Source organism: Pinus tabuliformis, chromosome 9 (assembly GCF_031772625.1).
Source record: "Pinus tabuliformis cultivar Carrire ecotype Pingquan chromosome 9, CPIR1, whole genome shotgun sequence".
Lineage (NCBI taxonomy): Eukaryota > Viridiplantae > Streptophyta > Pinopsida > Pinales > Pinaceae > Pinus > Pinus tabuliformis.
In genome coordinates, this window is record NC_142307.1 from 1,436,648,406 (window position 1) to 1,436,660,793 (window position 12,388).

The following is a 12,388-nucleotide window of genomic DNA, read 5'->3' on the forward strand; positions in this document are numbered from 1 at the left end:
ACCTTCAATTGTTTTCCAAGTTTTTTTCTTTGTCAATTTTTCTGTAACACAATCCTTTTGTTGAAGGTGCCTACTCCATGACTGTTGGTTTCTATGAACCCCAAAAAGATTAGAAGCGTTTTTTGTGGAGTTATTATGTAAAACAATCATTCTATTGAATGTGCTTACTCCATCATTGTTGGTTTCTATGAACCTCACAAAGCTCAGAAGTGTTTTTCATGGAGTTCTTATGACTGCATATATGAGACTTTTGAACTTTTTTAGATGTTGTTGGTTTAACCGCCTTCATAAATTTAGTCTCACTATTTGCTTTTCCATTCCTTTTTCCCTCCTTGTTTGGGTGAGATTCCCTCTCTCTATTTGCAAATTGTTTGCTCATTTCTACACCAGTAACACATGCCTCGTGATAATCCAAACTTTCCCGATGTGTATCACTTATTGCTATTGAGCTCCATACTGAATTTGAAGATAAAAGTTCTTTGCGTCTAGTGCGCACCTGGAGCCATATTGCCTCCTCAGCAACATGTCTATGAATCATCAGTTCAATTTCATGTCTGATTCTAATAACGCATGATTCGAACTTTTTGATCTCATATTTACATGCCTTTCCTCTCGAGTCATGCATATGTTTTGCCAGAGACGAGAGAAACAAATTTTACTATTGCCCAATGGTTTGGGTTATAAATGCAAAAGGAGAGGGGGAAGGGAACGTTATGGGGAAACAAATCAAAGGTCTCACCTGAGCTATGATGTCAAACAATTTAAACTATAGTCATGGTAGCAAGATAATGAATATCTAAAGGGAGGATTTCTTTTTTAGAAAATACTATTAAAAGGTAAGCATAAAGAAAAATATTTAAGTAAACAATTTTGACCATTAGTATTTGAAGAAGATGTGCCAGTACTTGCAAGGTTGCACCTTTCTTAGTAGCATGAAGAGCACGATATTCCCAAAGTTCTCTTGAATTTTTCAGATCTTCCATTTCTTCTTGAACATGATGTAATAACTTTTTCACTTTAGACCACTCCTTTATCTCTTCTTGGACTTGCTCAACAATCTTCCTGATAGTAACCTTGCAACGTTTCGAGCATAGTTTGTTCTCTTGTAATGTTCCCTATTATCCCTGATAACATTATCCATCCAAGAAAACCAATCAAGCCAAACTTGGAATTTACTGATTTAGAAAATTAAACATATAGAAAGAATACCAATCTTTGTTATGCAATCCAACGATGCAATTTACATGTTTGTTTTTCTCTTCCAGATGGATTTGTTCTTCTTAAACTTCAACTTAGAGGGTGGTTTATTATCGATTTTTTTTCTTTCGTATCTTGGTTGCAACTTATTTTCTCTCGTTCATGGCCATCAAAAGAGAATAAAGGTAGTTGATGAACAGAGGCACCTGTTCACTAGGAAGCATTAGCTTTAGTTTTTCTCATTGATATTGAATGAATATAGTTGAATATAAAGTTAGGGTCCAACTAAGATTAAATGCCAAGGCATACTGAACATTTTAAGTTTCAACTTTTAGATCAAATCCAAATGGGGCATGGTAGTTGTCATTGCTTATGTAGGGAGAATCGAATCTATATTATTGATAATATATGTTTCATTTTTCAACATATGTGCAAACAATCATTCTAAAACAGCTAAACTTTGCAAATGGGTTACAAAAATCATTCAGAATAAAGTAGGAAATTGCAAAATGTAGAGTTGGCCTCAAATTTCATTACGAAGTTCATCCGAACATGGTAAATGACAAAACAAATAGATGAGAACTTATAGATTATGCAGTGGAACAAGTAACAACTATAAGTTTCTCCGCCCTCTCTTGGAAGGCCTCAGGGGTATCTTCACTGTAATACCTATCATTTCAACTTTTTGGCAACTTGTCTAATCTTCTTTGGATAATCCTAGCCTGGTAGATCGAAGTTGTTACATTTATTTAGCCCATTCTTTATGACTTGCGAGTTGTTTCAAAGTCTTTCAAGCTTCTCGTGTAGTGCCTCGATCGGGTTCTACAGGGTCATTTGCAGCACCACTTCGACATTCTTTTAAGCCACAATATTCTTCCTCCCCTACAAGAAATAAAATTACTAAATAGTCAACACATATCCCATATAACACTGGGCCTCATTACCAAGCCATGCAATGAAAACAATGATAATATATGATGAAGTCATTATTCACAATGACATATATCGATATGAACCAAAAAAAATTATATCGTTTTAGACATGGAGTGTCACGTACCTCCTGAGCCTACCCTGAGAATTGGCTATTAGGTTCCCATCCTCGTGAATTTTTCGTTGCTTACAGTTAAGATTTTACCATCACCCAAATTAATATTTTTATCCCTGGCATGAACCAGTATTATTTCTGTCCCTATACTCATTTTCATAACAGTTAAACAATATCAAGGTACGGGACCAGTAGTACTGCGTACACCTTGTATGTTTTTTAGAATCCAGTAGTACCGCATACACCTTGTATGTTTTTCTGGATCCAGGATGGGACCTTTAAATTCATTATACAAGTTACACATTTGATTCTTTATTAAGCAAAAACTGCGAATTGTGGAAAATAACTACTCAGGGCATGCAAGCCATAACATTCATTGGTTTATCCCCACTATCATTAATTAACTTAACTCTATTGCAAATTGTGGAAAATAACTAGTCATGGCATGCAAGCCATAACATTCATTGGTTTATCCCCACTATCATTAATTAACTTAAGTCTATTGCCATCAGCTTGGCCTTGCATCAGGATATACAATAGGCAGAATGGCTAAACCAGCCTTCTTGAGTACACATGCACTAAATAATCTGACCATCATACACTATAGAGTTAAATCATTACACCATAACTCATACGCATGCATCTATGTCTCATGCATTAATATACTACCGTTATCATTGTCCCATTTCCTACACTATAGTCAAAGGAACACTGACATATATCTTATTAAATGCAAAACATTCCAATAAGAAAAATGCATAGGATAGGTAGCTTAAAACTTAATTTACTTCATGCGAAGCCATGTAACATAATTATATATAATTACTACTTCATGCATAGTTTTTCATCACCAGATGACAACATATCCATTATTTCCTCGACCCACATATTACATTCCTCTACTAATTTTTACTTGGGCTACATACATATTACATTCCTCTACTAATTTTTACTTGGGCTACATTAATGTCGCATACATCCATGTCAAAATATCTCATAAAAGAAATTAACACACGTAATCTATTCATGGATAATGGGTACATGCAATCCATCAGGTTCTTCCCACGGTGAGGAAACTCAATAAAATAGACTAACTGAAATTATAACAGAGAGGGGAATAACCAATATATATAACATCCCATGCATATGGAACCAACTAGAACAGAAAAAGAAGAAAGTGTGAACATCACTTGGAGAGGGGAGAATCACCACCCAACTATGAATCATCTTTAATTTTGGTGAGCCGAGGTTCTTCCCATGGATCAACTTCCCCTAATTTATCTATGCAATGGGTATTTAATACCCTTTTTCATGATATGGTTTCCATTAGTGGCATCCCACTTTTATGGATTTTTTATCCATTTTACTATGCCTTTTTTGTAAAAGCTTGCCTTTATCTCGTGCGAGGCTTTTCCTCATAAACACTGGCCTTTATCTCCCACAAAGATTTTATGTTTTTCTTCATAGATATTTACCTTGAATCCATTGAGATTATATAGAAACACATCTAGAAGCTTTATCATGAAAGATTTATTCCTATCCTATTCCTCAATGGGATTTGGAAAGAATCTCAACTCTTGGTGTCTCATCTCCTACCAATATGCATAGCATCACCTGCACTTATCCATATGTTTTCAACCATGTTAGCATTATGCCAAACATTCCTTCATCTATTTATGTCAAGTAGAATCAACTGTGTTTAGGTTCTTGCTAAGGATTTTCATAGACGTGTTCCATTTCTATAACAATCATCATGCACATTGTAAATCAATCATACCCATAACTTTTAATTTTGGGATTAAATATGTCACCTATACCAACAAAGAAATACATCATAAAGTAGACTATTAACTTTGCTACTCAACCTATCATAGATATTTGAAGTCTCATATCCATGAGAACAAAGTTGGTTATTTTATATATTATATATATATATATATATAATATAATATAATATAAAATAAATATTAATTATTAGTATTTTGATAGGATTAGTTTTATCCATAACTATTAATAATATAAACATTATTTATATATAAATATTATATATCAGTTTTTAATCTTTGTTTATTTATATATATTGATATATAAATAAAATAAAATTAATTAAATTTATTAAAACCCTAATCAGATATAGCCATTAATAGGTTATATATATATATATATATATATATATATATATATATATATATATATATAAACGAAATAGAAATATAATAAAGAAATAAAAAATTAATAAAATTTATTTAAATATTATTTAACATTTCCCCTTTCCCTCCCTGAGTCAAACATAGCCATTTTCTTCTAGCTACTAGGTTGACCTATCTCCCTATTTAACCCTCTTCCTAGATCTGCTTCTTCATCATGCCCTGATGATGAACCACAGTTGTTGGTTTGGAACGCGTCGACCAAAATCTTCAACGTGACTTCTTCCAAAAAATTCTTCATAAATTATTTCACACTTAAATAATCATATCATATGATTTCCTTCTTCCAATACCTTATTGGTTATGGTAGGTTTCATGTAGCTCTAAACATTATGGTTAAACAATATGCACCTGCATACAACTCCCATGTAGGTGTTATGAGTGAAAGTTATAATATTCACAACTTCACACCCTTCAACTCTGTATTCGAGGGTGTGACCCCAAGGTATTTACGTGTTAACATCTTCTTTTAACATTAAATCACCCTTAAGACTAAGAGATCAGTTATCATCTCTTATCTTACTTGATGTATGTTGAGAAGGTATAAAATTATACTGTCTTTCTATTATAAACAAATGAGCACTAGGACTCGATTCTAGATTTCCACTGTGTATGTACCCTAGGTGTACTTTTGGTGTCAATTCATTGTCCTTCTTATCATACCATCATTATTAATATATGATGTTTACAATAGGTTGTGTCATATTTTCACACCCACTTGACAATCTCATTCCTCGTTTAGGTTAGATTATCATGTACTTTATGACTCTTGCTTTACTCAACTAGAATCCCATAGATTCCAACCTATTAAATATGCATAATTTTTTGGTAATATTTTGTTTCCTTCATTAAGTTCTATTTCGATAATTTTCTTATTAAAATTATTCATTTATTGGAAACCCATATCCAAGGCTAATTACATCATGACTTGCATGTGCACTGATCAATATAGTCACATTTAACTTAAAAGACAACTTTAAAGTACTTAGTCTCATATTACGTATAAAACTTTGTCTTTCACATCTCCCATCCCTTCTTAGGATTTTTTAAGCATAACTTAATTTCCTTAAGTTATGTTCTTTCTTAGACAACATACACTCATAATTTGATTTCAGATATAGATAGGATAAGATGAATTATCACTATATTACATTCATGAGTTGGTATTTTATTTAGGCTTTTCCCTTATATGGAAACCATACAGTCTTAAAATTTTAAATATGTTATATTGACTATGTCATCAAATCTATCAACCACTTATTACTTACTGAACTAATTAGTTTTGATTCCATTTCATTATAGTTTTCCAGGGAGTCTCTCTTCCCCACACACTAAAACTATCCAACAACTTGTATGTTTATCATTGGTGTAATGATTTTCTCATATATTCATTTAATGATTGTTAAGGTCTCATAGTTTAATCCTTTACTTCTTATCCAAAACCAATTACACCTAAGATTCTCCTACATATAAGGTAACTTCCTCTTTGATTTTAGCTTATGAGAATTGTGATTCCTTCACTCATGAAGGCAACACATGTAAATGTATCACTCAAGTAATTGTATCTTCCTCCTATATGCATTACTTTTTATCGATCATTAAAATTGTATTAATTTGATGACCATGCTTTCCCATGGTTATCTATTATTTATCTACCCTACTCTACATATTTGGAAGCATCAATTTTCAAGGCTTAATTTTTGACAACTTATAAAAAATTTAATTTCATCCTCTAAGAGGAAACAAAATAAAGCAACCCAAGGTAACTCTCCACTTAACATTGTTTATTCCATGCAACATAGCATATCATCTATTATTCATGCAATATTTCTATAACATAACCAAACTTATTCGAACAAAATCTATCATCGTCATTTTAAACTACTTGTTCATTATGGTATATAGTTTTTGTGTGCTCTTAAACATGCAATGATAATTTAGTTATAAGAATTTTTATAAAATTATACGGATTGATAGCTATTCGGTTACTCATCAAGTCACCATATTTCTTCCACAGTGTCTTAAATCTATTGTTTTAGACATGAGAAAATGATCATAATTTGCTCATGCATTCCCGTGATGCTTATCATAAGTACACAATAAAAAGAAAGTAACTTACATAAATCTATGCACGGAAACAAATAATTTAGGTAAACATGCTTATGTGTAGTTTTCTTCTACCACACATAACCTCAGGTTATTTACTTTGGTACTATTTGCTTAACATAATGAGGCATGTCAATTCAAAACAATGTTTTTACACTAATCTCGTTTTTCTGTTGCTTAACTAAGTTGTAGAAACTCAGAAAGAGTATTGTCCATGACATAGTTATTGGCATGTTCTTGTGCTTGCACCCATTATAGTTTAACAAACAATACCTACTACTATGGTTAGGTATTTATCCTTTCTACCAACCATTGAATCCGAATAGTGTTAACTCATACAATTCTTAACTCCAGAGCTAGTTTTAATAAAACATTTTTCATTCTTTAATTGCTTTCACCCACTCTAAGAAATTACTAGCGTGAAAATACTTGTTTTTGTTAGATTTATTTCATGTTTTAGACTATGTTTAAAAGCCAACTATGGTAGAAAAAAACACTTACAATATAGCTTGTACTTTTGGAATTCATATTTTCTGTTACTATAATATCGCAGACATTCAAAAGTATATTTTTTCCTAGGATGATTTTACTCAATGAAACCTTCGAACTATTTGCAAGGATTTATATAATAATTTTCTTACCCCACTTTCGAAATCATTCATATAGATCAATTTCGAAGCCTTTCATATAGATACATTTCTAGCAACTCAGTTTTTCATTGATGACCACATTTTTACTAATTTCAAATAGCTATGTCGAGCTGATTTTTCACATGGTATCAAATCGCTTAGTGCAATAGCGACCAAAGACAGGTTTGATACTGATTTTCTCTTGAGGAATCGATTGAAGGGAATAAAATATGTTTCTAGTTGCAAAAATGATAGAGGGTGCGTTGCTTCCTAACTCTTGTGAATGTCCTCATGTTTCCATAATCATGGGTCTGTGTGACAAACTTAAATGATGGTTAACAATGACTAATGTTATTGGAGATGAATAATTTATGATGTCATCTTAATGACCAATGAAAGTCTATAAAAAAATATTTTTTCAGCACACAACTTTTTATATATCTGAGACCTGCGAGTGTCTTGACCCATTTGGATTTAAAATGCTCAACGCGTATTTAACGGAAAAAAAAATATATAACTGATACCATTGTCGACCATACAAAAAATTATTCAATTGACTTCGACTTTCCAATTGCGAGACTCCAACAATGTATTGTCATCGCAAGAAATTTTCAAACAACATTGATGCACATAGAGACTCATAGTTGTAACCTGATTCAATTAGGTTCTCTTCGAATCCACAGTTGTTTATCCTGACACACAATTCATTTCTCTAGTGGACAGACCTTTCAGACTCCAATTCTGCCACCGCAGTTGCTCGCAATGTCCTCAACATAAACAAAAAACGATTTGAGAATAGTTTTACAACACACTGTCCATACATACATACATATATGTGTGTATCAATCCGATTTTGATCCTAATAGAATTATTAGAAATAAAAGGAAGGAACACTCATGCCATCTTCTACTCCACAGAGTGATGGCCTGGTCATCCTTCTTTTATACTCCTAGAGGAGAGTAAGAAGCCTTCTTCTTATAGCCTCTTAACTCCTACAACAATCCTAATTCCTACCGAAATCAGGCTCGACACATGGTAGAAGGTGAGGATAAACGTTATCCTCAGTTCTAGCTCTTACCTGATCATGATGATGTTTATCGCTTTGAATAATATGGTAATTTTCCTAATCTGACTAGTGGTGTGGATAATCATTATCCTAATGCCTTCAACTCACCACAGACAGCAAGAAACAATTGAGTTTTTAAACCTTTCTTCAATCTTTCCATGGCACCCATATTGTTGTCCCTTTTGGCCATCCCACATACCTCAGACTCTATGGTAAAGAAGACACGTACAAAAGAAATTGCAGTGATGCAACCTTTTCTCTGACCTCTAAAAGGGAAATAGGGATCGCACTTTTCTGCATTCCCCAATTTGCATGAGTGTTTTTTTTTCTTTTTAGGATAACTATATCCTCCCACAACCGTCTTCAGTGATAACCATTATCCACTCGACTCGATCAACAATTGATTGCCTCCACGTCTATGGTAAAGCAAACCGAAAAACAGGGAACAACAGTTCCTATCATGATTTTCTCCAAAAACAAAAATGAAAGCTATTATACTTCATAATTTACGTAGAGTCTTGTCCCCCTCTCACTTTACCAACCATTTAGGTTGACAGTTCTTCCCAGGTATTCTTCTCCTCTTCCGTCAATGAACTTCTAAAAAGCTTGGAGATAGAATCGAGTTGTTTGTTAAAATCTTCCAAAGATTGAGATCACATTATACGTCTTCCTTTAAAACATATAAGCCTAATTACATCTTCCTTAAGGGCGTGATCGATTTCATGGGAATCACTTGTTGAATCCCACAATTTAATCACTATGGTGAGGGCCTCTCCATAGTGGATTCATTAGTGATGGTTACCACAGATTGACTGGAGACACCGAAATGGCAAAAGGGTGGAGATAAAACTGTTGATTCAGGCCACTGTCTGCTATTTGACGAAGCCACGATTGGTCATAAGTGATAACTATGACTGTCTGAAATTCCATACGAAGTTTCTGCCATAGTTTCTCTCGGACAACCCAGACGCTCAACCAACCGTTGAGCTATGATCCGAACCTTCTCCCCTATAAATGTGATTTCTCTCAAATTTTCCAATTTGAGCTAAATGCAAAAGAATCACCTTGGACCTTTCTTAGTGGCCAACCTCTCGACATCCTTACAAATTCCTAAGTTTTTCATCGTAGTTCATGATTAAATAGTATACACCATCCATTGCTATGCTACTATGTTTCGATTAGATTCTGGGTTCGAGTCCAACTCAGCCAATTCAGGATCAAGCCTTAACAAAAAAAACCATCCATTCCACACCTTAACAATATATGGTTTCCGTTGGCAAATATGAGTACCTACTCTTTGACCCTGTCCTTTTCATTAGAACTCTACCTTCTTAGGAAGTATAGGGTTTGCTAGGAATGATTTTTGATAATAAATCCAGTTTTCTAAATGTATTCAATGACTGTGACACATATCGCGCATTTCTCATCAATCAAACAGATAGCATTTTGTATATGGGAGTATATATAAGTTATTCCTTCCACCTTAATATATATTTTTAAAAATTTAAGGTTAATTTGTAAGGAATTCTAATTTTTATTGTGAATCCATAATCACTATGATTTCAACCCTTTATAGGTTTAAGGTTTTATAAAAAAATTATAACCGACCCTTTTTGCAATTAGTTATCTTGCAGATAACAAGCAGTTTAGGAGCTCTCACTCCTTATTAAAATATTATTGTTGTCAATCCTATCTCAGAATTTCCCTTAGTTGTAAAAATCAATTTAACCTATACAAGACATGGTTGTTATTACGAAGGTGGATTAGTCCATAGGATATAGTGTTTGAACCTATGCTATGATACCATTTGTAATGTACCTCGTGAGCTTACCTTGAGAATTGGCTACTAGGCTCCCATCCTTGCGAATTTTCCTTTGCTTACAATTAAGATTTTACAATCATTTGAACTAATATTTTTATCCCTTGCATGAACAACTATTATTTATGTCACTATAATCATATTCTTAATAGTTAAACAATATCAAGTTATAGGACCAGCGGTACTGCATACACCTTTTATGTTTTCCTGAATCCAGGATGGGACTTTTAGATTTATTATACAACATACACATTAGATTCATTATTAAGCACAAATTACAAATTGTGGAAAATAACTAGTCATGGAATTCAACCCATAACATTCATTGGTTTATCCCCACCAATGTTAATTAACTTAAGTCTATTGCAGTTAGCTTGGCCTTGCATCAGGATCATAGTTCTACAGACATAGTCAAAACTCTTATACAACAACAAGAATGGCTAAACCAACCTTATTGAGTACACATGCACTAAATAATCTGACCATCATACACTATACAAGTAAATGCATTACACCATAACTGATACACATGCATCTATGTCTCATGCACCAATATACTACCGTTATCATTGTCCCATTTCCTACAACATAGTCAAAGGAATACTAACATATATCTTAGTAAATGCAAACATCCCAATCAGAAAAATGCATAGAATAGGTAATTTAAACCTTAAATTACTTCATTTGAAGTGATGTAACATAATTATATATAATTACTACTTCATGCATAGTTGTTCACGATGACAACATATCCATTATTGCCTCAACCCACATATTACGTTCCTCTCCTAATTTTGACTTGGGCTATATTAATGTCCCATGCATCTATATCAAAATATCTCATAAAGGCAATTAGCACAGGTAATCTATTCATGCACAATGGGGACATGCAATCCATTCCATTCTTCTCATGGCGAGGAAAATCAACAAAATAGACCAACTGAAATTATAACAGAGAGGGGAAGGACCAACATACATAACATGCCATGCATATGGAGCCAACTAGAATAGAAGAAAGAGTGAACATCACTTGGAAAGCAGAGCACCACCACCCAACCATGAATCACCTCTAATTCCCCCTGAGCTGAGGTTCTTGCGATGGATCAACTGCCCTCAATTGATCTATGCAATGGGTATTTAATACCCCCTTTCATGATATGGTTTCCATTAGCAGTGTCCCTATTTTATGGATTTTTTATCCAATTTCCTAGGCCTTTTTCGGAAAACCTCTCCTTTATCTCCCACAAGGCTTTTCCTCATAAAATCTTTCCTTTCTCTCCCGCAATTATTTTATGTTTTTCTTGATGGATATTTATCTCCAATCCATCCATCTTATCTAGAATGACATCTAGAAGCTTTATCATGAAAGATTTATTCCTATCCCTTTCCTCAATGGGATTTGGCAAGAATCTCATCTCTTGGTATCTCACTTTTCCAAGTGATTTATATATTAGTTTATTTAATTATATATTGTCTTTCCATATTAAATATCACACCTGTCTTTTCTCAGCTTAGGTTTGCAAAATTTGACACACAAGAGAGGGGTGTTATATGGAGATTGGGTTACCATTAATCTTTTTCAAGTGGATTGAAGATCCATTTCAGCGAAATGTGACATAAACATGCATCCAATTAACTAAGAAAATGATATTAATGGAAGAAAAAACTCTACAAGTAAGTTATGATCCTTATCGTTATATCTATGTCATTTATTTCTCAACATTTCAGATAAGTTTACCTTTTCCATATATCCATCAACTCTTATCAATGCCTCCTATTTAATTTTTGTCTCATGTTATTTATTTCTATTATATTCTTCCATGTTCATTTCCTTATATTTAGCTGTATTATATGCTTCCAGATTCATTTCCTTAGTGCAAAATCTTTACTTGAGTACATGTCAATTGAAAATAATATTTTTGAAAACTGATTGAACTCACAAAGCTATATTACATCGCTTTGTACTATTTCAGTGTCATTCAATTTAAATGAAATATTTTAATCAATAACACTTGTTATGTTATATAAGATATTGTTGTTTATTAGTCCTTTCCTCCTCAAGGACTATAACATTTGTTTCATTTTCAAGTTCTGTTGACTATGCATTATTTGGTTGTGTTGTTGCAATTTTAACCAAAGGTTTGGGAAAATGCTTAATATTTTTATTTTGTCATAAATTCAAAACTAATTATTGAATTTTCAGTAAATGTTATTTCTAATTTTTGATTGACTAAGGAAGCTTTGATGGGACATAATTCTCCTCGTGGAAAGAGTTTTATTTTCCATTTTTCACAGTACCTGACAATTCATTTTAAAATT